We start from the raw sequence: 23218 nt of genomic DNA, 5'->3' as shown, positions 1-23218 counted from the left end.
TCCAACCCACCCACAGGTAGGAACCTCTGCAATAAAGAGGAATGACAAACTGCCAGAATACAGAAATGCCACCCCAAACACAGCAATATAAACAAGATGAAAAGGCAGAGAAGTACTCAGCAGGTAAAGGAACAGGATAAATGCCCACCAACCAAACAAAAGAGGGGGACATAGGGAGTGTACCTGAAAAAGAATTCCAAATAATGATAGTCAAAATTATCCAAAATCTTGAAAACAAAATGGAGTTACAGATAAATAGCCTGGAGACAAGGATTGAGGTGATGCAAGAAAGGTTTAACAAGGACCTAGAAGAAATAAAAAAGAGTCAATCAATAATGAATAATGCAATAAATGAGATAAAAAACACTCTGGAGGGAACCAACAGTAGAATAACAGAGGCAGAAGATAGGATAAGTGAGCTAGAAATAGAATGGTAGAAATAAGTGAAGCAGAGAGGAAAAAAGAAAAAAGATTAAAAGAAATGAGGGACCTCTGCGACAATGTTAAATGCTCCAACATTCGAATCATAGGAGTCCCAGAAGAAGAAGAAGAAGAAAAAAGAAAGGCCATGAGAAAATACTCGAGGAGATAATAGTTGAAAACTTCCCTAAAATGGGGAAGGAAATAATCACCCAAGTCCAAGAAACCCAGAGAGTCCCAAACAGGATAAACCCAAGGCGAAACACCACAAGACACATATTCATCAAATCAACAAAGATTAAGCACAAAGAACAAATATTAAAAGCAGCAAGGGAAAAACAACAAATAACACACAAGGGGATTCCCATAAGGATAACAGCTGCTCTTTCAATAGAAACTCTTCAGGCCAGAAGGGAATCACAGGACATACTTAACGTGATGAAAGAGAAAATCCTACAGCCCAGATTACTGTACCCAGCAAGGATCTCATTCAAATATGAAGGAGAAATCAAAAGCTTTACAGACAACCAAAAGCTGAGAGAATTCAGCACCACCAAACAAGTTCTCCAACAAATGCTAAAGAATCTTCTTTAGAGAGGAAGCACAGAAAGGGTGTATCAACTGGAACCCAAAACAACAAAGTAAATGGCAACGGGATCATACTTATCAATAATACCTTTAAATGTAAATGGGTTGAATGCCCCTACCAAAAGACAAAGACTGGCTGAATGGGTACAAAAACAAGACCCCTATATATGTTGTCTACAAGAGACCCACCTCGAAACAAGGGACACATACACACTGAAAGTGAAGAGCTGGAAAAAGATATTTAATTTTAATATTTAATTTTGGAGACCAAAAAAAGCAGGTGTAGCAATACACATATCAGATAAAATAGACTTTTAAATAAAGGCTGTGAAAAGAGACAAAGAAGGACACTACATAATGATCAAAGGATCAACCCAAGAAGAAGATATAACAATTATAAATATATATGCACCCAACATAGGAGCACAGCAATATGTATGGCAAATGCTAACAAATATGAAAGGGGAAATTAACAGTAACACAATAATAGTGGGAGACTTTAATACCCCACTCACACCTATGGATAGATCAACTAAACAGAAAATTAACAAGGAAACACAAACTTTAAATGACACAATGGACCAGTTAGACCTAATTAATATCTATAGGACATTTCACCACAAAACAATGAATTTCACCTTTTTCTCAAGCACACATGGAACCTTCTCCAGGATAGATCACATCCTGGGCCATAAGTCTAGCCTTGGTAAATTCAGAAAAATTGAAATCATTCCAAGCATCTTTTCTGATCACAATGCAATAAAATTAGATGTCAATTACAGAAAAAAAAAAGCTAGTAAAAATTCCAACATATGGAGGCTAAACAACACACTTCTGAATAACCAACAAAGTACAGAAGAAATAAAAAAAGAAATCAAAATATGCATACAAATGAATGAACACGAAAACACAACAACCCCAAATCTGTGGAACACTGTAAAAGCAGTGCTAAGGGGAAGGTTCATAGCAATACAGGCTTACCTCAAGAAACAAGAAAAAAGTCAAATAAATAACCTAACTCTACACCTAAAGCATCTTGAAGAGAAAGAAATTATGAACCCCAGGGTTAGTAGAAGGAAAGAAATCTTGAAATTAGGGCAGAAATAAATGCAAAAGAAACAAAAGAGACCATAGCAAAAATCAACAAAGCCAAAAGCTGGTTCTTTGAGAAGATAAATAACATTGACAAACCACTAGCCAGACTCATCAAGAAACAAAGGGAGAAGAATCAAATCAACAAAATTAGAAATGAAAATGGAGAGATCACAACAGACAACACAGAAATACAAAGGATCATAAGAGACTACTATCAGCAACTATATGCAACTAAAATGGACAACTTGGAAGAAATGGACAAATTCTTAGAAAAGTACAACTGTCCAAAATTGAACCAGGAAGAAATAGAAAATCTTAACAGACCCATCACAAGCACGGAAATTGAAACTGTAATCAGAAATCTTCTGGCAAACAAAAGCCCAGGAATAAATGGCTTCACAGCTGAATTCTACCAAAAATTTAGAGAAGAACTAGCACCTATCCTACTCAAACTCTTCCAGAATATTACAGAGGAAGGTAAACTTCCAAACTCATTCTATGAGGCCACCATCACCCTAATACCAAAACCTGAAAAAGATGCCACAAAAAAGGAAAACTACAGGCCAATATCACTGATGAACATAGATGCAAAATTCCTTAACAAAATTCTAGCAAACAGAATCCAAAAACATATTAAAAAGGTCATATATCATGACCAAGTGGGCTTTATCCCAGGGATACAAGGCTTCTTCAACATCCACAAATCAATCAACTTAATGCACCACATTAATAAATAGTAAGATAAAAACCATATGATAATCTCAATAGATGCAGAGAAAGCCTTCAACAAAATTCAACATCCATTTATGATAAAAACCCTCCAGAAAGCAGGAATAGAAGGAACATACCTCAACATATTTCTTTTCCATGGGGATGCTCTTGATCCCTGTCTCCTCTACAGTGTCACGAACCTCCATCCATAGTTCATCAGGCACTCTATCTATCAGACATAGACCCTTAAATATATTTCTCACTTCCATTGTATAATTATACGGGATTTGATTTAGGTCATACCTGAATGGTCTAGTGGTTTTCCCTACTTTCTTCAAATTAAGTCTGAATTTGGCAATAAGGAGTTCATGATCTGTGCCACAGTCAGCTCCTGGTCTTGTTTTTGCTGACTGTATAGAGCTTCTCCATCTTTGGCTGCAAAGAATATAATCAATTTGATTTCAGTGTTGACCATCTGATGATGTCCATGTGTAGAGTATTCTCTTGTCTTGTTGGAAGAAGGTGTTTGCTATGACCAGTGTGTTCTCTTGGCAAAACTCTCTTAGCCTTTGCCCTGCTTCATTCCATATTCTAAGGCCAAATTTTCTTGGAGGTTTTACAAATAGCTGTGAAAAGTAGAGAAGCGAAAAGCAAAGGAGACAAGGAAAGATATAAGCATCTGAATGCAGAGTTCCAAAGAATAGCAAGAAGAAATAAGAAAGCCTTCCTCAGGGGGAGGAGCCAAGATGGCGGAGGAGTAGGATGGGGAGAACACTTTCTCCCCCACAAATTCATCAAAAGAGCATTTAAACGTCGAGTAAATTCCACAAAACAACTTCTGAATGCTGGCAGAGGACATCAGGCACCCAGAAAAGCAACCCAACTCTTCAAAAGGAGGTAGGAAAAAATATTAAAGACAAAAAAAAGAGACAAAAGAGGGAGGGACGGAGTTCCGTCCCGGGAAGGGAATCTTAAAAAGAGAGAAGTTTCCAAACACCAGGAAACCTTCTCACTGCTGAATCTGTGCCGAGCTTTGGAAGCACAGAGGGCAACATAACAGGGAGAAAACATAAATAAACAATTAAAACTCGCAGATTGCCAGCCCTACGGTAACTCCCCCAGCGGAGAAGCAGCGCAGACGCCTGCATCCGCCATTAGCAAGCGGGGGCTGGGCAGGGAGGCGCGGCACGGGCTGCATCGCTGAGAGTAAGAATCTGGCCTGAATACCCTGAGCGCTATCTGAGCGAAATTATTTGGGCTGGCAAACCAGACTGTGGGATATCTACCACGCGAAAAGCCAGCCCTAACCTAAGACTGCCAGGCCCACGCACGGAACAAAGGACTGAACAGAGATAGCCGGCTGCAGACCTTTCCCCTCCGGTGACAGGCAGCCAGAGCCGGAAGGGGACAAGCGCAGCCCCAGAGAGACATTATCAGTAAAACTGTAAGCAGGCTTCTTTGCTAACTAAAACTTCTTGGGGGTCTGGACGGTCAACATCTGCCTGAGAAGGTGCGCCGGTTTTACACCCAGATAACCGAGTGGCGGGGAGGCGATAAGTCGCAGCATTGGCGCTCGCCAAACACCTCATCACCTGAGCTGCTCGGACCTGGGAAGAGCACAAAACGCAGGCCCAACTGAGTCTGCGCCTCTGAGGACTACCCGAGGGCCTGAACCTGAGTGGCTTGGACCTGGGAGGTGCATGCAACCCAGGGCCGGCTGTGGATTGTTCCCGGAGGAACAACCTAAAGCCCGATCAGTGTGGGCAGGGTGGCTACACGCGCCGTGAGCGGGGGCAGACCCAGGGTGGCTGAGGCACTGCGAGCCCACGCCAGTGTTATTTGTTTGCAGCATCCCTCCCTCCCTCCCCACAGTGCGACTGAACAAGTAAGCCTAAAAAAAAAAAAGTGTCCTTTGCGGCAGGGCGGAAACCAGATACTGAAGAGACTAGCAAACAGAAGAAGATATAACAGAGGGAAACGCCTTGGAAGCTACAGGCAATAGATCAAAACCCTGTGGTTACTACGGACTACATAGGAAGGGGCCTATAGATCTTGAGAAATATAAGTCTGACCAAGGAACTAGCCAAAAATGAACTGAACCCACAACACCCACAACAAAACCAAGAAAGTCCTAGATATATTTTTACTATTTTTACGATCATTCTTTCTTTTTTTTTAATTAAAAAAAATTTTAAGTCCTCTATTGTTCCTTTAATTTTCACTTTTATAACCTATTACTTTGCAAAAAAAAGACCCTATTTTTTTCTTCTTCAGCAAACTTCATATATATATATTATAATTTTTTGACCTTTTTTTTTTCTTGTTTTCTTTAACATTGTATTTTTGAAATTCCAAACTCTACTCTAGATTTTTAATTTTTGCTTTTTGGTATATGTTATCAATTTTGTACCTATAGTTTTTTTTTATATAATTTCTGTGACTTTTTTTTTTCTTCTTCTTCTCTGTTTCTTTCTCTTCTTCTTTTATATAACATTGTATATCTGAAATTCCAAACTCTACTCTAGATTTTTAATTCATGCTTTTTGGTATTTGATATCAATTTTGTACCTGTATTTTCTTTATAATTTTTGTGACATTGTTTGTTTTTGTTTGTTTTCTCTCTTTATTTTTCTTCTTCTTTTTTTTTTAACATTGTATTTCTGAAATTCCAAACTCTACTCTAGATTTTTAATTTTTGCTTTTTGGTATTAGTTATCAATTTTGTACCTGTACTTTCTTTATAATTTTCGCGACCTTGTTTGTTTTTGTTTGTTCATTTTTTCTCTCTTTCTTTTCCTTCTTCTTTTCTTTAACATCGTATTTTTGAAATTCCAAACTCTACTCTAGATTTTTAATTTTTGCTTTTATGTATTTGTTACCAATTTTGTACCTTTAAGAACCCAATCTTCAGGACCCATTTTTCACTAGGGAGCGAGATTACTGGTTTGACTGCTCTCTCTCCCTTTGGACTCTCCTTTTTCTCCACCAGGTCGCCTGTGTCTCCTCCCTAACCCCTCTCTACTCTACCCAACTCTGTGAATTTCTGTGTGTTCCAGATGGTGGAGAACACTTAGGGAACTGATTACTGGCTGGATCTGTCTCCCTCCTTTTCATTCCCCCCTTTTATCCTTCTGGCCACCTCTGTCACCTTCCTCCTTCTTCTCTTCTCTGTATAACTCCGTGAACATCTCTGAGTGGTCCAGTTGCGGAGTGCACATAAGGAAGTGACTACTGGCTAGCCCACTCTCTCCACTATTGATTCACCTCATCTCATTTGGGTCACCTCTAACTCCCTCCTCCCTCTTCTCTTCTCCATGTAACCCTGTGAACCTCTCTGAGTGACCCTCACCATAGAGAAACTTTTCATTTTTAATGTAGATGTTTTATCAATGGTGCTGTATAGAAGGAGAAGTTTTGAAACTACTGTAAAAATAAGACTGATAACCGGAAGCAGGAGACTTAAGTCCAAACCCTGACTCCAGGGAACTCCTGACTCCAAGGAACATTAATTGACAGGAGCTCATCAAATGCCTCCATACCGACACTGAAACCAAGCACCACACAAGGGCAAATAAGTTCCAGGGCAAGACATACCAAAATTCTCCAGCAACACAGGAACACAGCCCTGAGCTTCAAGATACAGGCTGCCCAAAGTCACCCCAAAACTATAGACATCTCACAACTCATTACTGGACATTTCATTGCACTCCAGAGAGAAGAAATACAGCTCCACACACCAGAACACCGACACAAGCTTCCCTAACCAGGAAACCTTGACAAGCCACCTGTACAAACCCACACACAGTGAGGAAACGCCACAATAAAGAGAATTCCACAAACTGCCAGAATACAGAAAGGACACCCCAAACTCAGCAATTTAAACAAGATGAAGAGACAGAGGAATACTCAGCAGATAAAGGAACAGGATAAATGCCCACCTAACCAAACAAAAGAGGAAGAGATAGGGAATCTACCTGATAAAGAATTCCGAAAAATGATAGTGAAATTGATCCAAAATCATGAAACTAAAATGGAATCACAGATAAATAGCCTGGAGACAAGGATTGAGAAGATGCAAGAAAGGTTTAACAAGGACCTAGAAGAAATAAAAAAGAGTCAATATATAATGAATAATGCAATAAATGAAATTAAAAACACTCTGGAGGCAACAAATAGTAGAATAACAGAGGCAGAAGATAGGATTAGTGAATTAGAAGATAGAATGGTAGAAATAAATGAATCAGAGAGGATAAAAGAAAAACGAATTAAAAGAAATGAGGACAATCTCAGAGACCTCCAGGACAATATTAAACGCTACAACATTCGAATCATAGGGGTTCCAGAAGAAGAAGACAAAAAGAAAGACCATGAGAAAATACTTGAGGAGATAATAGTGGAAAACTTCCCTAAAATGGGGAAGGAAATAGTCACCCAAGTCCAAGAAACCCAGAGAGTCCCAAACAGGATAAACCCAAGGAGAAACACCCCAAGACACATATTAATCAAATTAACAAAGATCAAACACAAAGAACAAATATTAAAAGCAGCAAGGGAAAAACAACAAATAACACACAAGGGAATTCCCATAAGGATAACAGCTGATCTTTCAATAGAAACTCTTCAAGCCAGGAGGGAATGGCAAGACATACTTAAAATGATGAAAGAAAATAACCTAAAGCCCAGATTATTGTACCCAGCAAGGATCTCATTCAAGTATGAAGGAGAAAGCAAAAGCTTTTCAGACAAGCAAAAGCTGAGAGAATTCTGCACCACCAAACCAGCTCTCCAACAAATACTAAAGGATATTCTCTAGACAGGAAACACAAAAACAGTGTATAAACTCGAACCCAAAACAATAAAGTAAATGGCAACGGGATCATACTTATCAGTAATTACCTTAAACGTAAATGGGTTGAATGCCCCAACCAAAAGACAAAGACTGGCTGAATGGATACAAAAACAAGACCCCTACATATGTTGTCTACAAGAGACCCACCTCAAAACAGGGGACACATACAGACTGAAAGTGAAGGGCTGGAAAAAGATTTTCCATGCAAATAGGGACCAAAAGAAAGCAGGAGTAGCAATACTCATATCAGATAAAATAGACTTTAAAACAAAGGCTGTGAAAAGAGACAAAGAAGGTCACTACATAATGATCAAAGGATCAATCCAAGAAGAAGATATAACAATTATAAATATATATGCACCCAACACGGGAGCACCACAGTACCTAAGACAAATGCTAACAAGTATGAAAGGAGAAATTAACAATAACACAATAATAGTGGGAGACTTTAATACCCCACTTACACCTATGGATAGATCAACTAAACAGAAAATTAACAAGGAAACACAAACTTTAAACGATACAATAGACCAGTTAGACCTAATTGATATCTATAGGACATTTCATCCCAAAACAATGAATTTCACCTTTTTCTCAAGCGCACATGGAACCTTCTCCAGGATAGATCACATCCTGGGCCATAAAGCTAGCCTTGGTAAATTCAAAAAAATTGAAATCATTCCAAGCATTTTTTCTGACCACAATGCAGTAAGATTAGATCTCAATTACAGGAGAAAAACTATTAAAAATTCCAACATATGGAGGCTGAACAACACGTTGCTGAATAACCAACAAATCACAGAAGAAATCAAAAAAGAAATCAAAATTTGCATAGAAACGAATGAAAATGAAAACACAACAACCCAAAACCTGTGGGACACGGTAAAAGCAGTCCTAAGGGGAAAGTTCATAGCAATACAGGCACACCTCAAGAAACAAGAAAAAAGTCAAATAAATAACCTAACTCTACACCTAAAGCAACTAGAAAAGGAAGAAATGAAGAACCCCAGGGTTAGTAGAAGGAAAGAAATCTTAAAAATTAGAGCAGAAATAAATGCAAAAGAAACAAAAGAGACCATAGCAAAAATCAACAAAACCAAAAGCTGGTTCTTTGAAAGGATAAATAAAATTGACAAACCATTAGCTAGACTCATCAAGAAACAAAGGGAGAAAAATCAAATCAACAAAATTAGAAACGAAAATGGAGAGATCACAACAGACAACACAGAAATACAAAGGATCATAAGAGACTACTATCAACAATTATATGCCAATAAAATGGACAATGTGGAAGAAATGGACAAATTCTTAGAAAAGTACAACTTTCCAAAACTCGACCAGGAAGAAATAGAAAATCTTAACAGACCCATCACAAGCACGGAAATTGAAACTGTAATCAAAAATCTTCCAGCAAACAAAAGCCCCGGTCCAGACGGCTTCACAGCTGAATTCTACCAAAAATTTAGAGAAGAGCTGACACCTATCCTGATCAAACTCTTCCAAAAAATTGCAGAGGAAGGTAAACTTCCAAACTCATTCTATGAGGCCACCATCACCCTAATACCAAAACCTGACAAAGATCCCACAAAAAAAGAAAACTACAGGCCAATATCACTAATGAACATAGATGCAAAAATCCTTAACAAAATTCTAGCAATCAGAATCCAACAACACATTAAAAAGATCATACACCATGACCAAGTGGGCTTTATCCCAGGGATGCAAGGATTCTTCAATATCCGCAAATCAATCAATGTAATACACCACATTAACAAATTGAAAAATAAAAACCATACGATTATCTCAATAGATGCAGAGAAAGCCTTTGACAAAATTCAACATCCATTTATGATAAAAACTCTCCAGAAAGCAGGAATAGAAGGAATATACCTCAACATAATAAAAGCTATATATGACAAACCCACAGCAAACATTATCCTCAATGGTGAAAAATTGAAAGCATTTCCTCTAAAGTCAGGAACAAGACAAGGGTGCCCACTTTCACCATTACTATTCAACATAGTTTTGGAAGTTTTGGCCACAGCAATCAGAGCAGAAAAAGAAATAAAAGCAATCCAAATTGGAAAAAAAGAAGTAAAACTCTCACTATTTGCAGATGACATGATCCTCTACATAGAAAACCCTAAAGATTCCACTAGAAAATTACTAGAAATAATCAATGACTATAGTAAAGTTGTAGGATATAAAATCAACACACAGAAATCCCTTGCATTCCTATACACTAATAATGAGAAAACAGAAAGAGAAATTAAGGAAACAATTCCATTCACCATTGCAATGGAAAGAATAAAATACTTAGGAATATATCTACCTAAAGAAACTAAAGACCTATATATAGAAAACTATAAAACACTGGTGAAAGAAATCAAAGAGGACACTAATAGATGGAAAAATATACCATATTCATGGATTGGAAGAATCAATATAGTGAAAATGAGTATACTACCCAAAGCAATTTATAGATTCAAAGCAATCCCTATCAAGCTACCAACAGTATTCTTCACAGAGCTAGAACAAATAATTTCACAATTTGTATCGAAATACAAAAAACCTCGAATAGCCAAAGCTATTCGAGAAAGAAGAATGGAACTGGAGGAATCAACCTACCTGACTTCAGGCTCTACTACAAAGCCACAGTTATCAAGACAGTATGGTACTGGCACAAAGACAGAAATATAGATCAATGGAACAAAATAGAAAGCCCAGAGATAAATCCACGCACATATGGACACCTTATCTTTGACAAAGGAGGCAAGAATATACAATGGATTAAAGACAATCTCTTTAACAAGTGGTGCTGGGAAATCTGGTCAACCACTTGTAAAAGAATGAAACTAGACCACTTTCTAACACCATACACAAAAATAAACTCAAAATGGATTAAAGATCTCAACGTAAGACCAGAAACTATAAAACTCCTAGAGGAGAACATAGGCAAAACACTCTCCGACATACATCACAGCAGGATCCTCTATGACCCACCTCCCAGAATATTGGAAATAAAATCAAAAATAAACAAATGGGACCTAATTAACCTTAAAAGCTTCTGCACATCAAAGGAAACTATTAGCAAGGTGAAAAGACAGCCTTCAGAATGGGAGAACATAATAGCAAATGAAGCAACTGACAAACAACTAATCTCAAAAATACACAAGCAACTCCTACAGCTCAACTCCAGAAAAATAAACGACCCAATCAAAAAATGGGCCAAAGAACTAAATAGACATTTCTCCAAAGAAGACATACAGATGGCTAACAAACACATGAAAAGATGCTCAACATCACTCATTATCAGAGAAATGCAAATCAAAACCACTATGAGGTACCATTTCACACCAGTCAGAATGGCTGCGATCCAAAAGTCTACAAATAATAAATGCTGGAGAGGGTGTGGAGAAAAGGGAACCCTCTTACACTGTTGGTGGGAATGCAAACTAGCGCAGCCACTATGGAGAACAGTGTGGAGATTCCTAAAAAAACTGGAAATAGAACTGCCTTATGATCCAGCAATCCCACTGTTGGGCATACACACTGAGGAAACCAGAAGGGAAAGAGACACGTGTACCCCAATGTTCATTGCAGCACTGTTTATAATAGCCAGGACATGGAAGCAACCTAGATGCCCATCAGCAGATGAATGGATAAGAAAGCTGTGGTACATATACACAATGGAGTATTACTCAGCCATTAAAAAGAATACATTTGAATCAGGTCTAATGAGGTGTATGAAACTGGAGCCTATTATACAGAGTGAAGTAAGCCAGAAGGAAAAACATAAATACAGTATACTAACGCATTTATATGGAATTTAGAAAGATGGTAACAATAACCCGGTGTACGAGACAGCAAAAGAGACACTGATGTATAGAACAGTCTAATGGACTCTGTGGGAGAGGGAGAGGGTTGGAAGATTTGGGAGAATGACATTGAAACATGTAAAATATCATGTAAGAAACGAGTTGCCAGTCCAGGTTTGATGCACGATACTGGATGCTTGGGGCTAGTGCACTGGGACGACCCAGAGGGATGGTATGGGGAGGGAGGAGGGAGGAGGGTTCAGGATGGGGAACACATGTAAACCTGTGGTGGATTCATTTTGATATTTGGCACAACTAATACAATTATGTAAAGTTTAAAAATAAAATAAAATTAAAAAAAAAGAAAAAGAAAGCCTTCCTCAGTGATCAATGCAAAGAAATAGAGGAAAACAAAGGAATGAGAAAGACTAGAGATCTCTTCAAGGAAATTAGAGATACCAAGGGAACATTTCGCAAAGATGGGCTCGATAAAGGACAGAAATGGTATGGACCTAACAGAAGCAGAAAATATTAAGTAGAGGTGGTAAGAATACAAAGAAAAACTGTAAAAAAAATTTCTTCATGACCAAGATAATCACAATGGTGTGATCACTGACCTAGAGCCAGACATCCTGGAATGTGAAGTCAAGTGGGCCTTAGAAAGCATCACTATGAACAAAGCTAGTGGAGGTGATGGAATTTCAGTTGAGGTATTTCAAATCCTGGAAGATGATGCTGTGAAAGTGCTACACTCAATATGCCAGCAAATTTGGAAAACTCAGCAATGGCCACAGGACTGGAAAAGGTCAGCTTTCATTCTAATCCCAAAGAAAGGCAATGCAAAAAATCCTCAAACTACCACACAGTCGCACTCATCTCACACGCTAGTAAAGCAATGCTCAAAATTATCCAAGCCAGGCTTCAGCAATACACGAACCGTGAACTTCCTGATGTTCAAGCTGGTTTTAGAAAAGGCAGAAGAACCAGAGATCAAATTGCCAACATCCACTGGATCATGGAAAAAGCAAGAGAGTTCCAGAAAAACATCTATTTCTGCTTAATTGACTATGCCAAAGCCTTTGACTGCATGGATCACAATAAACTGTGGAAAATTCTGAAAGGGATGGAAATACCAGACCACCTCACCTGCCTCTTGAGAAACCTGTATGCAGGTCAGGAAGCAACAGTTAGAACTGGACATGGAACAACAGACTGGTTCCAAATAGGAAAAGGAGTATGTTAAGGCTGTATATTCTCACCCTGCTTATTTAACTTGGGGCTTCCCTTGTATGCAGAGTACATCATGAGAAACACTGGACTGGAAGAAGCACAAGCTGGAATCAAGATTGCCTGGAGAAATACCAATAACCTCAGATATGCAGATGACACCACCCTTATGGCAGAAAGTGAAGAGGAAATAAAAAGCCTCTTGATGAAAGTGAAAAAGGAGAGTGAAAAAGTTGGCTTAAAGTTCAACATTCAGAAAACCAAGATCATGGCATCTGGTCCCATCACTTCATGGGAAATAGATGGGGAAACAATGGAAACAGTGTCAGACTTTATTTTTCTGGGCTCCCAAATCACTGCAGACGGTGATTGCAGCCATGAAATTAAAAGATGCTTACTCCTTGGAAGAAAAGCTAGGACCAACCTAGATAGCATATTCAAAAGCAGAGACATTACTTTGCCAACAAAGGTCCATCTAGTCAAATCTATGGTTTTTCCAGTGGTCATGTATGGATGTGAGAGTTGGACTGTGAAGAAAGCTGAGTGCCGAAGAATTGATGCTTTTGAACTGTGGTGTTGGAGAAGACTCTTTAGAGTCCCTTGGACTGCAAGGAGATCCAAGCAGTCCATCCTAAAGGAGATCAGTCCTGGGTGTTCTTTGGAAGGACTGATGCTAAAGCTGAAACTCCAGTACTTTGGCCACCTCATGGGAAGAGTTGACTCATTGGAAAAGACTCTGATGCTGGGAGGGATTGGGGGCAGGAGGAGAAGGGGACGACAGAGGATGAGATTGCTGGATGGCATCATCAACTCGATGGACATGAGTCTGGGTGATCTCTGGGAATTGGTGATGGACAGGGAGGCCTGGCGTGGTGCAATTCATGGGGTCGTAAAGAGTCGGACACGACTGAGTGACTGAACTGAACTGAACTGAACATCAACATAATAAAAGCCATATATGACAAACCCTCAGCAAACATTATCCTCAATGGTGAAAAATTGAAAGCAATTTCCTTAAAGTCAGGAACAAGACAAGGGTGCACACTCTCACCACTAGTATTCAACATAGTTTTGAAAGTTTTGGCCACAGCAATCAGAGCAGAAAAAGAAATACAAGGAATCCAGATTGGAAAAGAAGAAGTAAACTCTCACTGTTGGCAGATGACATGATCCTCTACATAGAAAACTCTAAAGACTCTACCAGAAAATTACTAGAGCTAATCAATTAATATAGTAAAGTTGCAGGATATAAAATTAACCCAGAGAAATCCTTTGCATTCTTATACACTAACAATGAGAAAATAGAGAAATTAAGGAAACAATTCCATTCACCATTGCAACGAAAAGAATAAAATACTTAGAAATATATCTACCTAAAGAAACAAAAGACCTATATATCAGATCAGATCAGATCAGTGGCTCAGTCGTGTCCGACTCTTTGTGACCCCAAGAATCGCAGCACACCAGGCCTCCCTGTCCATCACCAACTCCCAGAGTCCAACCAGACTCATGTTCATCGAGTCAGTGATGCCATCCAGCCATCTCATCCTCTGTCGTCCCCTTCTCCTCCTGCCCCCAATTCCTCCCAGCATCAGAGTCTTTTCCAATGAGTCAACTCTTCCCATGAGGTGGCCAAAATACTGGAGTTTCAGCTTTAGCATCATTCCTTCCAAAGAACTCCCAGGGCTGATCTCCTTCAGAATGGACTGGTTGGATCTCCTTGCAGTCCAAGGGTCTCTCAAGAGTCTTTTCCAACACCACAGTTCAAAAGCATCAGTTGTTCGGCATTCAGCTTTCTTCACAGTCCAACTCTCACATCCATACATGACCACAGGAAAAACATAGCCTTGACTAGACAGACCTTTGTTGGCAAAGTAATGTCTCTGCTTTTGAATATCCTATCTAGGTTGGTCATAACTTTCCTTCTATATATAGAAAACTAAAAACACTGATGAAAGAAATCAAAGAAGACACAAATAGATGGAGAAATATACCATGTCATGGATTGGAAGTATCAACATAGTGAAAATGAGTATACTACCCAAAGCAATCTATAGTTCAATTCAATCCCTATCAAGATTCCAATGGTATTTTCCACAGAACTAGGACATATAATTTCACCATTTGTATGGAAATACAAAAAATCTCGACTAGCCAAAGCAATCTTGGGAAAGAAGAATGGAACTGGAGCAATCAACCTGCCTGATTTCAGGTTCTACTACAGAGTTACAGTCATCAAGACACTATGGTACAGGCACAAAGACAGAAATATAGACCAATGGAACAAAGTAGAAAGCCCAGAGATAAATCCATGCACATATGGACACCTTATCTTTGACAAAGGAGGCAAGAATATACAATGGAGAAATGATAATCTCTTTAACAAGTGGTGCTGGGGAAACTGGTCAACCACTTGTAAAAGAATGAAACTAGAACATTTTGTAACACCACACACAAAAATAAACTCAAAATGGATTAAAGATCTAAATTTAAGACTGGAAACTATTAAACTCCTGGAGGAAAACAGGCAAAATACTCTCTGACATAAATCACAGCAGGATCCTCTATTACCCTCCTCTCTGAGTAATGGAAATAAAGGCAAAAATATACAAATGGAACGTAATTGAACTTAAAAGCTTTTGCACAACAAAGGAAACTATAAGCAAGGTGAAAAGACAGCCCTCAGAATGGGAGAAAATAATACCAAACGAAGCACCTGACAAAGAATTAATCTCAAAAGTATACAGCAACTCCTGCATCTCAATTCCAGAAAGATAAATGACCCAATCAAAAAATGGTCCAAAGAACTAAACAGACATTTCTCAAAGAAGACATACAGATGGCTAACAAACATGAAAAGATGCTCAACATCACTCATTATCAGAGATAATGCAAATCAAAACCACATTGAGGTACCATCACACACCAGTCAGAATGGCTGCTATGCAAAAATCTACAAGCAATAAATGCTGGAAAGGGTGTGGAGAAAATGGAACCCTCTTATGCTGTTGGTGAGAATGCAAACTAGTACAGCCACTATGGAGAACAGTGTGGAGATTCTTTCAAAAACTGGAAATAGAACTGCAATATGACCCAGCAACCCCACTGCTGGGCATACACACTGCTGAGGAAACCAGGATTGAAAGAGACATGTGTACCCACCCCAGTGTTCATCACAGGACTGTTTATAATAGCCAGGACATGGAGGCAACCTAGATGTCCATCAGCAGATGAATGGGTAAGAAAGTGGTGGTACATATACACAATGGAATATTACTCAACCATTAAAAAGAATACATTTGAATCAGTTCTAATGAGGTGGATGAAACTGGAGCCTATTATACAGAGTGAAGTAAGCCAGAAAGAAAAACACCAATACAGTATACTAAAGCATATATATGGAATTTAGAAAGACAGTAATGGTAACCCTATAAGTGGAACAGCGAAGGAGACACGGATGTATAGAACAGTTTATTGGACTCTGTGGGAGAGAGTGAGGGTGGGATGATCTGAGAGAATAGCATTGAAACATGTATATTATCATACCTGAAACAGATCGCCAGTCCAGGTCTGATGCATGAGACAGGGTTTTCAGGGCTGGTGCACTGGGATGACCCACATGATGAGATAGGGAGGGAGGTGGGAGGGGGGTTCAGATGGGGAACACATTTACACCCATGGCTGATTCATGTCAATGTATGGCAAAAAACCACTACAATATTGTAAAGTAATTCACCTCTAATTAAAATAAATTAAAACAAAAAAGGAAAAAAGATAAACTCAAAATTGAATAAACACCTAATGTATGACCAGAAAGTATAAAACTCATAGATTAAAACATAGGCAGAGCACTCCATAATATAAATCAATGCATGATCTTCTATCACTCACATCTTAGAGAAATGGAAATAAAAGTAAACAAGTGGGACCTAATTAAACTTAAAAGTTTTGACACAGCAATGGAAACTATAAACAAGGTGAAAAGACAACCCTCAGAATGGGAGAAAATAATTACAAATGAAACAACTAAGGATTAATTTCCAAAATACACAAGAAGCTCATACAACTTGATACCAGAAAAGCAAACAACCCAATCCAAAAGTGAGAAAAAGACATAAACAGACATTTCTCCGAAGAAGACATACAGATGGCCAACAAATATGTGAAAAGATGCTGCTGCTGCTGCTGCTAAGTCACTTCAGTTGTGTCCGACTCTGTGTGACCCCATAGACAGCAGCCCACCAGGCTCCGCTGTCCCTGGGATTCTCCAGGCAAGAACACTGGAGTGGGTTGCCATTTCCCTCTCCAATGCGTGAAAGTGAAAAGTGAAAGTGAAGTTGCTCAGTCGTGTCCGACCCTCAGCGACCCCATGGACTGCAGCCTACCAGGCTCCTCCGTCCATGGGATTTTCCAGGCAGGAGTACTGGAGTGGGGTGCCATTGCCTTCTCCAGAAAAGATGCTAGTATCACTCAATATTAGCAAATGCAGATCAAAACTACAATGAGATATCACCTCACACTGGTCAGAATGGCCATCATCAAAAATTCTGCAAACAATAAATGCTGGAAAGGGTGTGAAGGAAAGGGAACCCTCTTTCACTGTTGGTTTGAATGTAAATTTACACAGACACTATGGAAGACGGTATGGAGATTCCTTAAAAAACTAGGAATAAAACCTAGTCCTAGTTGGACTCAGCACTCCAACTCCTAGGCATACTACCCTGAATAAACCAAAATTGAAAAAGACACATATACCCCAGTGTTCATTGCAGCACAATTTACAGTAGCTAGAATATGGAACCAAGCTGGATGTCACAGGCAGACGAATGGATAAAGAAATGTTGGTACATATACACCATGGAATATTACTCAGCAAAAAAAAAAGGAATGCATATGTGTCAGTTCGAAATGAGGTGGATGAACCTAGAGCCTATTAAACAGAGTGAAGTAAATCAGAAAGATAAACGTTGTGAATTTAATTCAGATGATCATTATATCTACTACTGCCTGCAGGAATCCCTTAGAAGAAATGGAATAGCCATCATGGTCAAAAAGAGTCTGAAACGCAGTACTTGCATGCAATCTCAAAAACGACAGAATGATCTCTGTTCGTTTCCAAGGCAAACCATCCAATATCGCAGTAATCCAAGTCTATGCCCCAACCGGTAATGCTGAAGAAGCTGAAGTTGAATGGTTCTATGAAGACCTATAAGACCTTTTGAACTAACACCCAAAAAAGATGTCCTTTTCACTATAGGAGACTGGAATGCAAAAGTAGGAAGTCAAGAAACACGTGGAGTAACAGGCAAATTTGGCCTTGGAATACGGAATGAAGCAGGGCAAAGGCTAATAGAGTATTGCCAAGAGAATGCACTGGTCATAGCAAACACCCTCTTCCAACAACACAAGAGAAGACTCTACACATGGACAACACCAGATGGTCAACACCAAAATCAGATTGATTATATTTTTTGCAGCCAAAGATGCAGAAGCTCTATACAGGCAGCAAAAACAAGACTGGGAGCTGACTGTGGCTCAGATCATGAACTCCTTATTGTCCAATTAAGACTTAAATTGAAGAAAGTAGGGAAAACAACTAGACCATTTAGGTACGACCTAAATCAAATCCCTTATGATTATACAGTGGAAGTGAGAAATAGATTTAAGGGTCTAGATCTGATAGAGTGCCTGATGAACTATGGACGGAGGTTCATGATATTGTAGAGGAGACAGGGATCAAGACTATCCCCATGGAAAAGAAATGTAAAAAAGCAAAATGGCTGTCTGGGGAGGCCTTACAAATAGCTGTGAAAAGAAGAGAAGTGAAAAGCAAAGGAGACAAGGAAATATATAAGCATCTGAATGCAGAGTTCCAAAGAATAGCAAGAAGAGATAAGAAAGCCTTCCTCAGCTATCAATGCAAAGAAATAGAGGCAAATAACAGAATGGGAAAAACTAGAGATCTCTTCAAGAAAATCAGAGATACCAAAGGAACATTTCATGCAAAGATGGGCTCGATAAAGGACAGAAATGGTATGGACCTAAGAGAAGCAGAAGATATTAAGAAGAGGTGGCAAGAATACACAGAAGAACTGTACAAAAAAGATCTTCACGACCCAGATAATCACGATTGTGTGATCACATACCTAGAGCCAGACATCCTGGAATGTGAAGTCAAGTGGGCCTTAGAAAGCATCACTATGAACAAAGCTAGTGGAGTTGATGGAATTCCAGTTGAGCTATTTCAAATCCTGGAAGATGATGCTGTGAAAGTGCTGCACTCAATATGCCAGCAAATTTGGAAAACTCAGCAGTGGCCACAGGACTGGAAAACGTCAGTTTTCATTCCAATCCCAAAGAAAGGCAATGCCAAAGAATGTTCAAACTACCATACAATTGCACTCATCTCACACGCTAGCAAAGTAATACTCAAAATTCTCCAAGCCAGGCTTCAGCAGTACGTGAACTGTGAAATTCCAGATGTTCAAGCTGGTTTCAGAAAAGGCAGGTGAACCAGAGATCAAATTGCCAACATCTTATGCATTATCAAAAAAGCAAGAGAGTTCCAGAAAAACATCTACTTCTGCTTTATTGACTATGCCAAAGCCTTTGACTGTGTGAATCAAAACAAACTGGAAAATTCTTGAAGAGATGGGAATACCAGACCACCTTACCTGCCTCCTGAAAAATCTGTATGCACGTCAAGAAGCAACAGTTAAAACTGGTCATGAAACAACAGACTGGTTCCAAATTGGGAAAGGAGTACTTCGAGGCTTTATATTGTCACCCTGCTTATTTAACTTAAATGCAGAGTATATCATGCGAAATGCCAGGCTGGATGAAGGACAATCTGGAATCAAGATTGCTGGGAGAAATACCAATAACTTCAGATACGCAGATGACACAACCCTTATGAGAGAAAATGCAGAGAAACTATAGAGTTTCTTGGTGCAAGTGAAAGAAGAGAGTGGAAAAGCTGGCTTAAAATTCAACATTTGGAAAACTAAGATAATGGCATCCGTTCCCATTACTTCATGGCAAATAGATGGGGAAACAACGGAAACAGTGAGAGACTTTCTTTACTCTTCAAAATCACTGCAGATGGTGACTGCAGTCATGAAGTTTAATGACGCTTGCTCCTTGGAAGAAAAGCTATGAACAACCTAGACAGCATATTAAAAAGCAGAGATATTACTTTGCTGACAAAGGTCCATATAGTTAAAGCTCTGGTTTTTCTAGTAGTTATGTATGGATTTGAGAGTCGGACCATAAAGAAAGCTGAGCACAGAAGAATTGATGCTTTTAAACTGTGGTGTTGGAGAAAACTCTTGAGAATCCCTTGGTCTGCAAGGAGATCAAACTAGTCAATCCTAAAGGAAATCAGTCCTGGATAGTCATTGGAAGGACACGTGCTGAAGCCAAAACTCCAATTGTTTGGCCACCTGATGTGAAGTACTGATTCACTGGAAAAGACCCTGTTGCTGGGAAAGATTGAAGGTAGGAGGAGAAGGGGACAACAGAGGATGAGATGGTTGGATGGCATCACCAACTTGATGGACATGAGTTTGAGGAAGCTACATGAATTGGTGATGGACAGGGAAGCCTGACATGCTGCAGTCCATGGGGTCACAAAGAGTCAGACATGACTGAGCAACTGAACTGAATTGAATGCATATATATAGAATCTAGAAAGATGGTACCAAAGAATTTGTTTGCAGGGCATCAGTGGAGAAACAGACACATACAACAGACTTGTGGACATGGGGGAGAGGGGAGGAGAGGGTGAGATGTAAGGATAGAGTAACATGGAAACTTACATTACCATATGTAAAATAGATAGCCAATGGGAATTTGTTATATGTCTCAGGAAACCAAAACAGGGGCTCTGTATCAACCTAGGGGGTGGGATAAGGAGGGAGATGGGAGGGAGGTTTAAGAGGGAGGGAAGATATGTATACCTATGGCTGATTCATGTTGAAGTTTGACAGAAAAGAACAAAATTCTGTAAAGTAATTATCCTTCAATTAAAAAATAATTTTTTCAAGATAAAAGGACACTACTAGAAAAAATGTCAATTGATATGATACATTACATTCATAGAATGAAAAAATAATATATAATCATCTCAATAGACAAAGCATTTAACAAAATTCAACATTCATTTATGATTAAAAAATTCATAAAAATTTAGCATAGGAGGAATGTGTCTCACCATAATAAAGGCTATTTATGAGAAACCCATGCTAATACCATATACCTGGTGTTAAATGGTTGAAAGCTGTTTCTCTAAGATCAGGAACAAGACAAGAGTGTGCCCACTCTTACCACTCCTATTTGACATAGTACTGGAAATCTTAGCTAGAGCAATCAAGCAAATAAACAAAAAAAATATATCAGAATTGGATAGAAAGAAGTAAAAGTGTCTTTATTAGAAGATGACATGATTATATATATATATAAATGCTAAATTTTCAACCAAATGAGCAAGATAAAAATCAACACACAAAAATCAGCAACATTTATTTACTCTAGAACATTAAAAAAAATAACTTGATCCCATTTATAATAGCATCAAAAAAACATGAGGAATAAATCTAACTAAGGAGATGAAAGATCTCTAAAAACTACAAGAAATTGAAATAAAATGAAGAAGATACAAATAAATGGAAAGGAATCCCTTGTTTATGAATTAGAAAAATCAATATTGTTAAAATGTCAATACTACTAAAAGCTATCCATATATTCAAGGCAATTTTTATTAAGATTCTGAAGGCATTTTTTTAAGACATAGGAAAAGCACTACTAAAATTTATATGGAACTGCAAAACACCTTAAATAGCCAAAGAAATCCTTTAGAAATAAGAACAAAGCAAGAGTGTTTCCCTCAGAAGGTTCTCTGTTTTTGGAAGTGGTTGTTCAGGGATTTTATCCAGTTACAGGAATGTGTCCCAGAATGACGAAGTGCCTTTTAAAAGATCACAGAAATTGGATGGTCTATTAAAAGCAAATGCATTCGATTCTTCAAAAATCACAAGGAAGAAAAGTGCTGCAGCCTATTCTCCAACAGCTGCTGCTGCTGCTAAGTCGCGTCAGTCATGTATGACTCTGTGCGACCCCATGGACTATAGGCTACCAGGCTCCTCCGTCCATGGGTTTCTCCAGGCAAAAGTCCTGGAGTGGGTTGCCATTGCCTTCTCCTTCTCCAACAGCTGGAACCTGCCAAATGAGCCCATTTGCTTCTTCCACAAACTCTAAGGAGGAAGACAGTAAAAATAATCCATCAAATGGAAAGAGGAAAAACTGGAATCACTTCAGTATAACTAATAAGATGAATCTACCACACAGTTCAGTTCAGTTCAGTCTCTCAGTCGTGTCCGACTCTTTGAGACCCCATGAATCGCAGCACGCCAGGCCTCCCTGTCTATCACCAACTCCCGGAGTTCACCCTTGCAGTCCAAGGGACTCTCAAGAGTCTTCTCCAACACCACAGTTCAAAAGCATCAATTCTTCGGCGCTCAGCCTTCTTCACAGTCCAACTCTCACATCCATACATGACCACAGGAAAAACCATAGCCTTGACTAGACGAACCTTTGTTGGCAAAGTAATGTCTCTGCTTTTGAATATGCTGTCTAGGTTGGCCATAACTTTCCTTCCAAGGAGTAAGTGTCTTTTAATTTCATGGCTACAGTCACCATCTGCAGTGATTTTGGAGCCCCAAAAATAAAGTCTGACACTGTTTCCACTGTTTCCCCATCTATTTCCCATGAAGTGATGGGACCAGAGGCCATGATCTTAGTTTTTTGAATGTTGAGCTTTAAGCCAACTTTTCACTCTCCTCTTTCACTTTCATCAAGAGGCTTTTTAGTTCCTCTTCACTTTCTGCCATAAGGGTGGTGTCATCTGCATATCTGAGGTTATTGATATTTCTCCCAGCAATCTTGATTCCAGCTTGTGTTTCTTCCAGTCCAGTTTTTTTCATGATGTACTCTGCATATAAGTTAAATAAGCAGGGTGACAATATACAGCCTTGACGTACTCCTTTTCCTACTTGGAACCAGTCTGTTGTTCCATGTCCAGTTCTAACCGTTGCTTCCTGACCTGCATACAAATTTCTCAAGAGGCAGATCAGGTGGTCTGGTATTCCCATGTCTTTAAGAATTTTCCACAGTTTATTGTGATCCACACAGTCAAAGGCTTTGGCATAGTCAATAAAGCAAAACAATGACAAATTCATGGTGTTGCTACCTAAAGTTGAGAAATAATGGAAATAATGTAAAATCTAAGTAGTATACAGGTTTTGGAAGGCATTAAAGAGCTTGAAAACCTCATTGGTATCTACCTTGCATAATGTGTCTAAAAAAAAGAAATGCAGAAAACAAAGGACTAATGACAAAAGTAACAAAACAAAAACTATTTGAAATGAAGAATTCAGGACTTCACAACAAAGGTATTTAGCAGAAATACACTAACTATGAATGCCAACTTCTGTATCTGGCTGATCATGTTTAA

The 23218-nt window shown here is 38.9% G+C and overlaps 1 pseudogene; it reads left to right on the top strand.

The window, feature by feature from the left end:
• The first annotated feature begins 41 nt into the window (after positions 1-41).
• On the top strand, positions 42-23218 carry LOC109554858 (centromere protein R-like; annotated as a pseudogene).

This window comes from Bos indicus, chromosome X (assembly GCF_029378745.1).
Source record: "Bos indicus isolate NIAB-ARS_2022 breed Sahiwal x Tharparkar chromosome X, NIAB-ARS_B.indTharparkar_mat_pri_1.0, whole genome shotgun sequence".
Taxonomy (NCBI): domain Eukaryota; kingdom Metazoa; phylum Chordata; class Mammalia; order Artiodactyla; family Bovidae; genus Bos; species Bos indicus.
Note: the sequence above shows the minus strand (reverse complement) of the source record. Positions and strands in the feature narration are given on the sequence as shown.